This window comes from Cydia pomonella, chromosome 19 (genome assembly GCF_033807575.1).
Source record: "Cydia pomonella isolate Wapato2018A chromosome 19, ilCydPomo1, whole genome shotgun sequence".
NCBI classification, from domain to species: domain Eukaryota; kingdom Metazoa; phylum Arthropoda; class Insecta; order Lepidoptera; family Tortricidae; genus Cydia; species Cydia pomonella.
Genome location: NC_084721.1, coordinates 17,687,679 through 17,701,044, shown reverse-complemented (window position 1 = coordinate 17,701,044; position 13,366 = coordinate 17,687,679). Strand labels below are relative to the sequence as shown.

General features: G+C 37.0%; 1 protein-coding gene across 2 annotated transcripts in view; it reads right to left on the bottom strand.

Annotated features, from left to right (window-relative positions):
- The window catches only part of LOC133528126 (hemicentin-1), a 569,794-nt gene extending 559,544 nt beyond the window's left edge, over positions 1–10,250 (bottom strand). For both annotated transcript variants that reach the window (XM_061865357.1, XM_061865358.1), the window contains exon 1: positions 7,041–10,250. The gene's annotated coding sequence lies outside the window, so the exon portion shown is untranslated. The remainder of the gene's footprint in view (positions 1–7,040) is intronic.
- Between the last annotated feature and the right edge of the window lie 3,116 nt (positions 10,251–13,366).

Below are 13,366 nucleotides of genomic sequence, written 5' to 3'. Positions count from 1 at the left end.
TCTGACACAGAGTTTTTGCACTTTTGGTACTATTTTTTGGTAAAATGGGGAAACTACAGTATTTCTATACACGGGAAAATTCTGGGCATGACTGCTTCAGTCATGAAATACTAAAGTAGGTAATGTTTTCATAATTATGTATAAAAAAACATGAAAAAAGTCATTCCTACTTCAGAATACGTGTAGAGGGTTTGAATTTGAAGCGCTCGATTTCGTCACAGACTTGGAAATCTCTAAAAAAAATCGAAATTCATTTAAAAAAAATACCAGCGATAGAAATTGGGAATCTAGTGGTGACCATCCGATTTCAATTATATTAGTAGAATTTAAATGCAGATAGTATTGAAGGAGGCCACACGAAATCGAGCGATCTAAATTTAAATATCAGTCCCCAAGTAAGGTAAAAAAACTGCTTATTTTAGGTATAGGCGTTTTAGGAAGTCGCCTTAAAGAAACTAGTTAAATTCTCAAATGCCGATTTAAGTTAAAGATTTCATTAATAAAGCGATTTTCATCAGGAAATAGCTTACTAGACAGCGATTTTCCCAATCTTTAGCTCCGGAACGTTCGACAGATTCTCCAGTCAAATTACCGAATTCTCGAGAAATGGGAATTTCCCGATTTTGGACATTCTTGAATCGGCAGCCGATTAAAATTATTTCCGGCATCTCTTTTTGTACCAGGCTTTATAGGATTTTTAATACAAGTTTTTGTCCACAACTGTGCTTTCCTTCCAAAAGTTATCTACTACTCATTGAGACTATTCTAAGATACCCAAATTCTTCAGAGTACTTTAAGTTGCTTTTGATAATGTTTTTATTAATGCTGTGTGGTACTTAATATGTATTTATTTGAAAAGGCGAACTGAATACTAAGCATTCTTTACTACTTCATTATTATCTGTCCCTTCCTTAGTGTTTCTGTCCGCGTTACTGGTTATCACTTTTGGCAGGATTAATATAGTATTGTATATTTATGTATATATATGTAGGTATATAGATTTAGATTTATATTAGATTTAGATTCATTTATTTCTCAATAACTATTATATGTTTATATTACAATCGAATGTAAAGATGAATACATATTAAGATCGTTAAAAAAATATATAGATTAATCTATTATTTCGTGCCATAATCGTTTAGAGGATAGAGGATATATACAATTTCTATTTACTTTAAGTAATTTAGTTTCATTTACATGTTTGAGGTGTCATTATATTCATTATTGAGGTATTCCTTTACACTAAATAAATAAATAAATATTATAGGACATTATTACACAAATTGACTAAATCCCACAGTAAGCTCAATAAGGCTTGTGTTGAGGGTACTTAGACAAAGATATATATAATATATAAATATTTATAAATACTTAAATACATAGAAAATACCCATGACTCAGGAACAAATATCCATGCTCATCACAGGAATAAATGCCCTTACCAGGATTTGAACCCGGGACCGTCGGCTTCGTAGGCAGGGTCACTACCCACTAGGCCAAACCGGTCGTCAAACACTATACACTGTCTTATTCAGTAATAATTTCTTCACTTGGAGACTGAAAGTGTTGATATTAGTTTCGGCTTTAATTTCTTTTGGCAATTTATTAAAAAAATTCTGAGCCATTATCTTGGGGGATTTTTCAGCCATGCTCAATCTAAATTTTATTCGCCTCAGATTGTCTGGATACCTTGTTGGCCGTACACTGATATACCTAGTACAGTCAGCATCAATAGTAGCGGATGAAACAACGCGCCAAAAGTATCTGATATTCTGGATAACTTTTCCAAATATAGATTAATCTATAAAATTTACATTCAAAAGTATATCTTTTACCGTCTTAATTGTTCTACATATTGAACCATCACATTTTGTTAAGCTGTTACAGAATGGTAGATACTTTTGAAACCTTGTACATACAAATTTTTCGAACATATAACAATTTCTCATATCTCTATAATTAAGTAAATAGTATGTATGTATATGTATTGTCTTGTTGTAGACTTCAATTTTAATGGTATTTTCTCTACCTACTGCTATTTAGTTTTAATTGTTAATTTAGTTTTTTTGCACCTCCTAATTAGTTAAATTATGAATTTCATTTCTCCCCTACCTAAAGGTTGTCTGGAAGAGATCGCTCTGTAGCGATAAGGCCGCCTATTGTTTACCTCTACCTTCATGTATTATACCTGTGTTTCCATATACATTTATTCTGAGGTTGTCCAATAAACAGGATTTGTATTGTATTGTTGTCAAATACCTATGTATAATAATTTTGTATGATATGAGCCATGCCCGGGTATGTCCTTAAACTACGTCCAAAAGAGAGGTATGGGCAATGTGAATGTCATCTCGCCTTGTGTGGTAGGGCACAGCACAGCAGATGTCATTCCAGATCTAGAGCAGAGCCCAACTGGGGAAGTACCTCCACCTTACAGAAAACCGCAGCCAAATAACACTTGACCCTACTCATAGTGTTGTGTTCCTGCCGGTGAGTAAGGTTGCCAGAGCTCAACGAGGGGGGTGGGGTTAAGGTCGGCAACGCGCATGTAACTCCTCTGGAGTTGCAGGTGTACATAGGCTACGGAGACTGCTTACCATCAGGCAGGCCGTATGCTTGTTTGCCACCGACGTAGTATTAAAAAAAATGCCATATATTCAGCCCAGAAGTTTGTTAATACGATACATTTTAATTTTATAGTAAGTGCTTGTAAATAAAACTGATAACTCTCTAATTCCAGTTTATGTGTTCGTATTTTAGTATGTATTAATTTCATATGAGAAAAAAATCTTTTGAACTTGATTAGCAATATTTAAAAAAACAAACAGAGTAATTAAGTGTTGCACGTTAAAAAATACCTATTATAATATAATCATGTACACTCCAAGTAAGTAATATATTTATTTATTTATTTAAACTTTATTGCACAAACAAAGAAAAATACGGACTTAATGCCAAAAGGCATTCATAATCATAATCATAATCATCATAATCATAATCATCTTTATTTATAAAACCAATTTATACGTCAAATATACATTTTACATCTAGGTACATTATTCAACATTTATATTATTTTAATTAAGTAGGTATACTATGTATTTCTACAATTTTTATTATTTGTGAGCACAGAACTCTTGGTAGGTGTAGAATGGGCGCTCGACAAGCCAGTTTTTTAATCTACGCTTAAAGCTAATTAAATTGGGAGCTTCGACGATGTTTCTAGGCAGTTTATTGTATATTGTGGGTCCCATTACATGGGTAAGCTTATTTGATTTTTTAAGTTTGCAACCTACACTAACTAGTTTCCCGGCATTCCTAGTGTTAAAGTTATGTATCATTCCATTCGTTTTGTAGTTCGATATATTGACCCTTACGTACATAGCTACCTGCATTACCACAATTGAAGGCAGTGTGAGTATGCCTAATTTTTTAAATAGTTCCTTTGCTGGCGTGTCTGAAGGTACCCGTGCAATACACCTAACTGCTCGTTTCTGGAGTCGGAACACTCGTTCCCATTGGGCGCAGCGGCCCCAGAGCTCCGCACCATACTGAATTAGGGAATGAACAGTGGCAAAGTAGCACGACCGGGCCACTTCTGGTGTCACAGTCTTCGCTACCCGGCCGAGGGCGAAGCATGCGCTTCCGATTTTACAACACAGCTTGTTGACGTGCTGGTCCCACCTTAGTCCACTGTCAATCTCAAAACCCAGGAAGGTGGTGGAAGCAGCTTGCTCGAGAGTTTTCCCGTCCAATCTAACAGTCAGTGGCATCGCACAACGGCCTGACAGGTTAAAATGTATATAATGCGTCTTTTTAAGATTTAGGGCAAGGCCGTTGCGCTCAAACCACTGAGCCATCTGAGAAGCCGTGTCATTCAGTGCCACACTGATATCTTCTATTGTAGGTGCAGTGACCACCGCCGCGACATCGTCTGCGTACATTAAAATCTCAGCAGATTGTATTGCATCAGGTAGGTCATTTAGTAGCAGCGAAAACAATATATTTGAGACTGACGATCCCTGCGCTACACCCATGGCTGCCTCTAGGGGATCAGATCTGGTACTTCCTCCATCTCCAACTACTATTTGGGATCTGTTATTGAGTAGGCTCTTTAGTAGGGACAGTGACGGTTCATTTATGCCATAATGTTGTAGCTTACAAATGAGTAAGGCATGGTCAGCAACGTCAAACGCCTTGGATAGGTCGCAGCACAAGATTGCTACCTGCTGCTGACCCTCTCTAGCAGCCATGATACGGCGAACCAGTTCACGGGTTAAGGATGTCGTAGATCGGCCTGCACGATACGCATATTGCCTGTCTGATAGCGCATTCGTTACAAGTAAGAAGTCTGTGAGCCGGCTACTGAGGCCGCATTCGAAAACCTTAGCTATTGCTGGTATAATCGAAACAGGCCTGTAAGCATCTACATCACCTCTTTTTCCTTTCCCTTTGAAGATAGGAGTTACCTTGCTTGTTTTAAGTGTTGCCGGAAGGGTGGCCTCTTTTAAGCATCGGTTAAATAATTCTGTCATAGCATAGACTAGGGGAATAGGTGCCAGTCTCAGCAGCTTCATGCTAATCCCGTACACGTCTTTTGACGGTTTTGGTGGAATTCGTGAATTCACCAGACGATAAACTTCATCTACAGTAAACGGTATTAGTGAAAGAGTGTGTGTTGTGGCTGGCCGAGCCTCGCGCAACTCATGCAGGGCGCGGGCGACATTGGCGCGAGGCGCTCCGCACGCCGCCGCGGCACTCAGGAACCTAGAGTTAATGGCATTTAATGCACATTTCTTGGTTGAGTATTTTGACCCGTCATCATTCAATAGCACATCTGCTACATCTAAGAGTGGGGTGTTATTTTTTCCTCTTTCTTTATTGATCACAGACCACATACTTTTTGAAACATTAGTACTAGATTTAATTAAATTATTGTAATAAGTAGATTTTTTATTCCTTATTAAGTTTTCATAGTGAATTTTCATGTCGGATATAAAATCAGTTAATAATATATTCTTAGAGTGCCTATTTCCAAATTCTAAAATGTCAAATAATAACGATTTATAAAGTTTAATGTCCGGTGTAATCCAAGACGAGTCATTTTTTACTCTAATAATTTTCTTTTTTAGTGGGAAACAAATTTCGAATTTGTTTATTATAATATTTGTAATAGACCTAGCAAGATTCGCAGAATCTAAATTCTTCACAAGAATTTCTTCCCAATCGACACTACTAATAGCAGTCGTAAAGTTGTTTTGGTTATTATACGTGAAGTACCTACAATACGACGCGGGGCAGTTGTTTATTTTACTATTGTCCCGTACCTTTACTTCGGCCTTGATCGCAAGATGGTCACTTAGGTTGCTAGTTACTGGCATGGCAGTTACTGAGTCTGCTAACAGATTTGAGTACACATGGTCGAGGCAGGTTGCTGTGGTACTGGTTATACGGGTGTAGAAGTCTACTATGTTTACAAATCCCTGCGAGCAAAGTATATCGTGCCATTTACTACATATCGGACCCACCTCACCTAAGCAGTTTATATTAAAATCACCCACAATAACGCATTGCAGTTCTAAGCCGTTTATCTTGTCGAGAACCCGTTCAAACAATAGAAGAAAATCGTTCGCACTTATAAGATTCGTTCTATATATGCACATTATAGTTATACCATAGTCGATAAGGTCTATGGCAGAAATCTCACAGTATTTTTCTTGCGACAACTTCACTAAGTCGTTGTTTTCAACACATTTAATACTATCACGTGCATATATACAAGAACCGCCGTGCAACGCGTTACTCCTACAATAGCACGAAATTAACTTGTAGCCGTCGATCTGTACACACTTCAATTTCGGCAACGATAACCAGTGTTCCGAGATACCTAGGATATCACATTTCATTTCACCTTGTAGAAGTACTTCAAGTCGATGTGTTTTATGCTGTAGTGCAGCAATATTTTGATGGCATACAGTAATGGTCGAGCCGTTGGGTTTGTTGTTATGTTGTCCGCTGCTCACTGTGACTGGCGGCCGGCTCGAGCGAGCTCTCGCGGTGGCGGGGACCGGCAGTGGTGGGAGTGTCGGCGGGTCGCGATTCTCGCTCCCCGCCAGTTCGACGGCGAAACCACTCTGATATCTTAATACCGGGTGGCCACGAAGTCGGCGTGTATAACTGTTGTTGTAGGTGCTCGGGAAAACCTATTATGAACGCAGCGTGTTTGTTTGTCTTAATATCACGTTTTTCGACAGTTATGTCTTTGCTGTGTATATGACTACTTAGATACTTAAACACGCTATCAGTAGTAGTTTCCGGCTTAAATAGCCAGGCCTGTACATACTTCTGTCGCTCAACTGTAAGGAGCTCGTCGTCTTTTTTTCCAGCTCCGGTAAAAATGGGACGAAATTTTCGTTTTTTTTTATATGTATCTCTATGAGGCTCGTCGGTATAGTTTTTGTAGTTTTTTTTAAGATCAGGTGAATTTGGAGTTGAGTCTAATAGGCTTGTCATTAATTGAGCCTGTCGAAATCTCATTCATTCATTCTCTACCAGTCAACCATTGGTTCAAACAGAGGCATATATGTTGGTGCAGAAGATATTAATAAATTATTTAACCGAAAAACAAAATATTATACATACAATATATTATATTTTTCGCGCTCTGTACAAAATTTTATTCACTGAGCACTTATGGGATCACTTAGGTCACGCAAATGTTTTTTTTTTTAAATATATTCTAGGTAAAACTGCCAGAGGAAAAAGTCGTATTATATTACCAACTTTTAAGGTATAATTATTTTGAACTGATTAACATTTATAACTGGTATGAAATTTACATACTTACGAGCATCATTTTTTACTGTGTGAAGTGACATTTATATACATAAAGGAAAGCTATAACATTTAAAAAAAAATAAAGCAATAACATTTTTCTGTTTTTTGTGTCCAGAAAATCTAATAAGAATCTGTCATAATTTATACTTCTCGAGTAGTTTATCTACCGTTAACCTATTTATGTATTAAAAAACACTTACAGCAATATCCTCTACTGATATTCCTTTACTGTGGAACCGCACAAAATTTCATCCATCCATAATATCACTTGGAACACATCAATACTTGTCACTAAACTGTCACAAAAATTAAATATCACGCAACACTCATCAATTTTCATCCGCACCCATCCAAGTTATAGATCAAGTCACTAACACTTCACAATTCGCGCACTCAACCGTCAAAAATTTTTGAATTTCGAATTTTTAAATCGTCGTGCGTTCGACCAATCGCGTTCGATTTTCAAACGCGACGCAGCTTGACACATTCATGCTCCAAGCTCGGACGCCCGAAGCTAACTGAGGAGCCTCCCGTCCGATACCTGCAGAGGCACACACACTAGCATGATTCACGCACACATTGTAAAAGCGTTAGAACTTGAATAAGGGCTGTTGTTCACGCGGTTGTCCATTTTGAGTTTTTTAATGTTGGCCGTGTGAAGTGTAAAAAAAGTGATGTTTATCTTCTAAATATGGGAGAAGTAAACACCATTACATTCCTTAAGGATGAATGAAATGAATTTCTTCAAAGGAAACGTTTGGCTGGAACTAGATTAACTTTTGTTATTGATTGAACAAAGCTTGTCAAGATGATAAAACCAAGTAAGTACCATCAGTCGCAAAACATGACGACTTTATAAATGAATTCATTCATAATTTCTCCATGCAATTTCGCAGTTTACTTTACCTAAATGAGGAATCTCCTGTGTCTGTATAATACGAAAAAATCATATTATGGGTGTTTTTCAACCCTTACACAATTGAACGTTTACTATGGAACGAATCATATAAATAAAAAAATGGTTTTCCCATAGGAACAATAGATAAATCGAGATCTAAGTAATTGTGAAATCTCTATTGCAGGTATGAAACTGCAATATTATTTTTCGTGATGAGGTTTGACCCATAGTAAAACTGGATCAGTAACCCAACCCAACCCCTGAGGCCCTAACCCAAAAACCTATACATATTATTAGCTCTCGGAGATTTGTTTTACAGTCATATAAACATATCAAAAATGCAATACAAAATGTACAAAAGACGAGAATGACTAAGGGTTGAAAAAACACTGCTTGGACGTGTATAAATAACGTTAAATATCTTTTTTTTATTGAATATCTTTTTTTTTTCTTTTTTCCGGGTTTCCGCAACCATTGTTTTTTTTTTAATTTTAGGGGGTGGCCCCTATAGTGCGAGAGGGAAATAAACTACAGGCCAATTCAAACGCGCACTGACATCAGAATGATGTCATTTAGCTAACGTGTGGCTCGCTCGCGTCAGATAAATACGAGCGAAATGCAGGACAACTGAATGATTTTGACAGTGCGCGTTCGAATTGGTCTGATTGTCTGAATCTTAAGCGAAGCGAATGAAGCTGTTGGCGCATCAGTTATAATTATAACACCCCTTTTTGCGCCGGGAGGTAAGAACTGCAAGTTCATATAAAACATAAGAAAAATAAAAAATAAATACTTTATAACAGTCATTGGCTTTTTTAACCGATTCAAGATTTAAAAGGAGACAGCTAAGGGAACTACTCACAAAATGCATCAAATTACTTTGCCCTACATTATCAATATATTCTTTATTCAAAGAGGCCAGCAACAAGCACTTTTAAATCGTCAATTTATACAAATATCATCTGAATCTAAATATCAGAGCAATTTATTGATGCAATTATTACAGATACGTCAAACTTAATAATAAGAAACTCACAAAAGGATCGTCAAACACCAAAATTGTATTAAAAAAACATAGCATTTGGATAAAATGCATGCATATATCAGTTTTTTAACAATCAACAGAGCCTTTACCAGTTGGTGTGGAGAAATAGTACATTTCGTTGCTAGTGCGGAAAGTATGTCATTACTTCACGAGTACCGAGATATCTTGCCACGAGCCGTAGGCGAATGACAAGACTCGGGGCGAGTGAAGAATGACATTTCCGCACGTGTAGCGAACGACGTTTTTTAATACAGTTGCGAAAAAATAAGAAAAACAATGAGAACTTTTTTTATGCATTTACTTTAAGACAGAAACAATTGTAAATATAAAATATTATACTATTATTACCTAAGTATCGTTATTTACGATTATTTGTGTATCGTATATTTAAATTGTATGAAAACAATATCGAATGTTGCCTTTGGAAACTTAAAACATTCTTGCGGTAAAAAAAAACGCCGCTGCTTTAACAGGCGTTTCGGCAGCTATTCCGTTCCATTCAGACAACTTATTAAGAACGGTTTTTCAATATTAAAAAATAAACGTGTTATAATGATGAAGAGGTAAGTAATAAAATATGAAATATGCTTACATTTATTATTTTCACATTAACAGTAGGTTTTTATGTTGATTACGACTTTTAAAGGAAACTAACATTAACACTCATCAATAAGTAGTCATGAATTGGAACAAGTGGAAAAGTAAAAAGCACTAGTTTGCGATATCCAAATTTTCGCACGTTAACCGGCTACGTAAAGTAGCACTTTTTGATCAACTGTATTAAAAAAATATTTACATCGACATTTTATTCCGAATAACAAAAATTGAAATTTCTTTATCTTATTTAATTTCTTTAATAGGCAGATATTTCGCGGTAGGCCCTCAGCTTTCAAAACAGGGAATTTGAATTACTTTTTTCAATTTTAATGCATTCTTTCCTTGCGTAACAACAGCCATTACGCAAATAACAAAACAGACGAGATGTATTCTAATATGGACCTGTTTTCTCGATAGAAAAATATTTATTTAGGCCGCAAAGTGGCTGAGCGTCAATTTGAACGAAAAAAAGAATGAAAAGACCACTTGACCCCAAATGCTCGCATTATCACAATATTTGAGGATACGTACTTTTGCCTGTTGACCGATTCTTATAGGCAGTTGATTTTGAAATGATATGTTCGTGAGTTGAATTTTAATATTTCTAATTTGCTTTGCGAGTTTGTTTATGATAATTTGGGAAAATTTACAAGATTTTTTTAAAAGGTGCTCGATTCGAATTTTAAAATAAATCAAATATTATAGGTCTTATTCGATATGGATCTGATATGTCAGTGTCAAAAGTGACGTTTTTGTTTGAAGAAACATATCAATTAATGCATTTTATGACATCCGAGAATTCTATGACATTTAATTGAATTTTATTTTCCTTTAATTTTTATATTTATTATTATTATTCTTGTTAATATATATATATATATATATATATATATATATATATATATATATATATATACATATATATATATATATATAGTCCTCCTCATCGTTTTCCATGACGGTGACCCTAAATAAACACATTATGGACGTTGTCTAGCATGAGCCCTAATGTGGCTGGCCAGGCCGAACTTGCTCTTAAACTCTATTGCACGCGTGACAATAAAGTTGGCCAGCTGCGTTGAACGTGTACACGTAGGAGAGCTTACGTCTATCTTTCCGTAGCTAGCGTTTTATGTCTAGGCTGGTGAGGCGGGTATCTTCGAATGTTTTGACACCGTTATGGATGGTAGAACGCCAAGAAGACCTCCTTCCAGCAAGATCCTGCCAACGCTCAGGGTCTATGGCGCAAGCGCTCAGATGCCGTTTGAGCACGTCCTTGTAGCGCTTGTAATCTGACATTGTATGATTAATATGTATTTTCAATAATCTATTTTATTAATAATGATCGAAAATGTATTAAGTGTTAATCTTATATTAATAATGTGTTGATGTGTAATGTATCATTCATTTACGAAATAAATATGAATATGAATATCCGATAGTCTTCTTTTGAGCGCCATCTTGATAGTTAGCCTCGTGATTTTTTTATACCACGACGGTGGCAAGCAAGCATACGGCCGGCCTGATGGTAAGCAGTTACCGTAGCCCATGGACGGCCTGCAACTCCAGAGGTGTTACATGCGCGTTGCCGACCCTTTAAAAATCTGTACACTCCTTTTTTGAAAAACCTCATACTGTAGACCCTGCCCGACGGTGGCAAGCAAGCATATGACTCGCCTGATGGTAAGCAGTTACCGTAGCCCATGGACGGCCTGCAACTCCAGAGGTGTTACATGCGCGTTGCCAACCCTTTAAAAATCTGTACACTCCTTTTTTGAAAAACCTCATACTGTAGACCCTGCCCGACGGTGGCAAGCAAGCATATGACTCGCCTGATGGTAAGCAGTTACCGTAGCCCATGGACGGCCTGCAACTCCAGAGGTGTTACATGCGCGTTGCCAACCCTTTAAAAATCTGTACACTCCTTTTTTGAAAAACCTCATACTGTAGACCCTGCCCGACGGTGGCAAGCAAGCATATGGCTCGCCTGATGGTAAGCAGTTACCGTAGCCTATGGATGCCTGCAACTCCAGAGGTGTAACATGCGCGTTGCCGACCCTTTAAAAATCTGTACACTCCGTTTTTGAAAAACCTTTACATTTAAGATTTAATTTCTTTGTTGTCTTTGTGAGTACAAATATAAGTACTTAATAATGCGCTAGTTCTAGCTTCCAAAATCACACAACAATTCAATAACTGCTAAAGACAAAATTGTATAATATCTTGCTTAAACGGAAGTTCAAATTTTGATTTTTTATAGAGAATAAGTGTAAATTAAAAATATATCGTCAAGATAAGCTGCTACATGGCTTCGTTGTGAACAAATTTGCGTGTATTTTTATGCAATTATTAAACATTTATTGAACAAATTATTTGCACAAAGTGAGGTCTAAATCGAAAACCTCGTTCCCTTAAGAAAATACAGTAAGTACCGATAGGTGTATGTATGTATGATTGCAAATATTATAAAACACATAGTCACATACAAAAATACCACTTTTTCTATTCGTCGACTGTAATGGTTGAATTCAAATTTCGAATACCAAACTGTTATTGCGTACTTTTCATGTATGGGCTTCCAACACAACTACAAGATTCATTTCGATACGCTGTAGTGAATTATAAAAAAAATTACCAATCACGTGCCGCCGCGCTCATAGAAAAGACTAAACGGGCGCCGGGTTTATGTTATTTGTACTACATTTTTGTCTACTGAGATACTTACCAATTTTCATTAATTATTTAGGTTTTATAGTAAAAAAAGTATTATTACAGTACATATGGGGCTACTTTATAGCACTAGTGCGAGAAGTAGCATATTACGTTACTGTGTCGAACATTTAAAGGGCCATATGTACTGTAAAACGTTGTACGATACATGTGCGAATAGGTAATTCGCAACTCGTGTCGATTTAAAACACTCCCTTCGGTCGTGTTTTAATTTATCGCCACTCGTTTCGAATTTCCTATTTTTCGCACTTGTATCGTAATGTACTATTTAAGATGACTCGTAGAAAAATTATTGTATACAGTAGTGATATAATCAAGCTTTTCAATCTCGCACCTTACTTAGGCAACTCAACAAGCTTCGGTGCCTAAACACGGTACTTGACTCTCTCGAATTTTTTAATTTTTTTTATGGTAAATGATGATGCGATCTACGGTGGAGCACGCTTACCTATGAGATACCTATTTACTCTAGCCTTGAAGAGATTCAGATTGTACTCATGCGGAAACACAGACTCGAGCAGGCCATTCCACTCCTTGGCAGTTCGCATAAGGAATGTTGAAGCGAAACGCTTCGTGCGTATTAATTTATTAAATCTCTCTATTAAACCACGATTGTATAAAATACTATTGCTACATGGTATTGGGGACAAAAAATAGCGAATTATCCATTTTCTTTGCAAGGTCATCTCTAAAATAAACATGAATCCTTATCTTTTTTACATTTTGAAGGAATCACTAAAAACCAATGTTTTTGTATGGGCATTATCATTGGTAATTCCTATCGATTGCTCGAAATATTTTCGTTATTGATTACACGCTGTTTTCAGACTTTGATAGATCGCCTGGGGACCGGCAATCTACTTTCACCGGTGACGGTGAGACAAGCAGGCCAATAATAACTTTTTCTGCCCTCCGGGCGAAAAGCGTCAACTTTGCTCCCGCTGCGCTAAACGAAGTTGCGGCTTTCCGCCTCCGTCGAGCAGAAAAATAGTATGCGCACCCCGGGAGGAAACGTAGGACATTCCATCCCGCGTGTTTGCCACCCTCGCCTTCGGCTCGGGTAACAATTTTACACGCGGCACGCAATTTCCTACTTGTCCTCCCTTGGGACACAAATAGCTATACTTATTCTTATTAGGACAGGCCTAAGAAGCGCTGGCTGGACGTCGTGACAGCGGACATGGAAGAGAACAATTTCACATCTGAGGATGCCGAAGACCGGGCAAAGTGGGGAAGATAAAAGACAATATTCAATA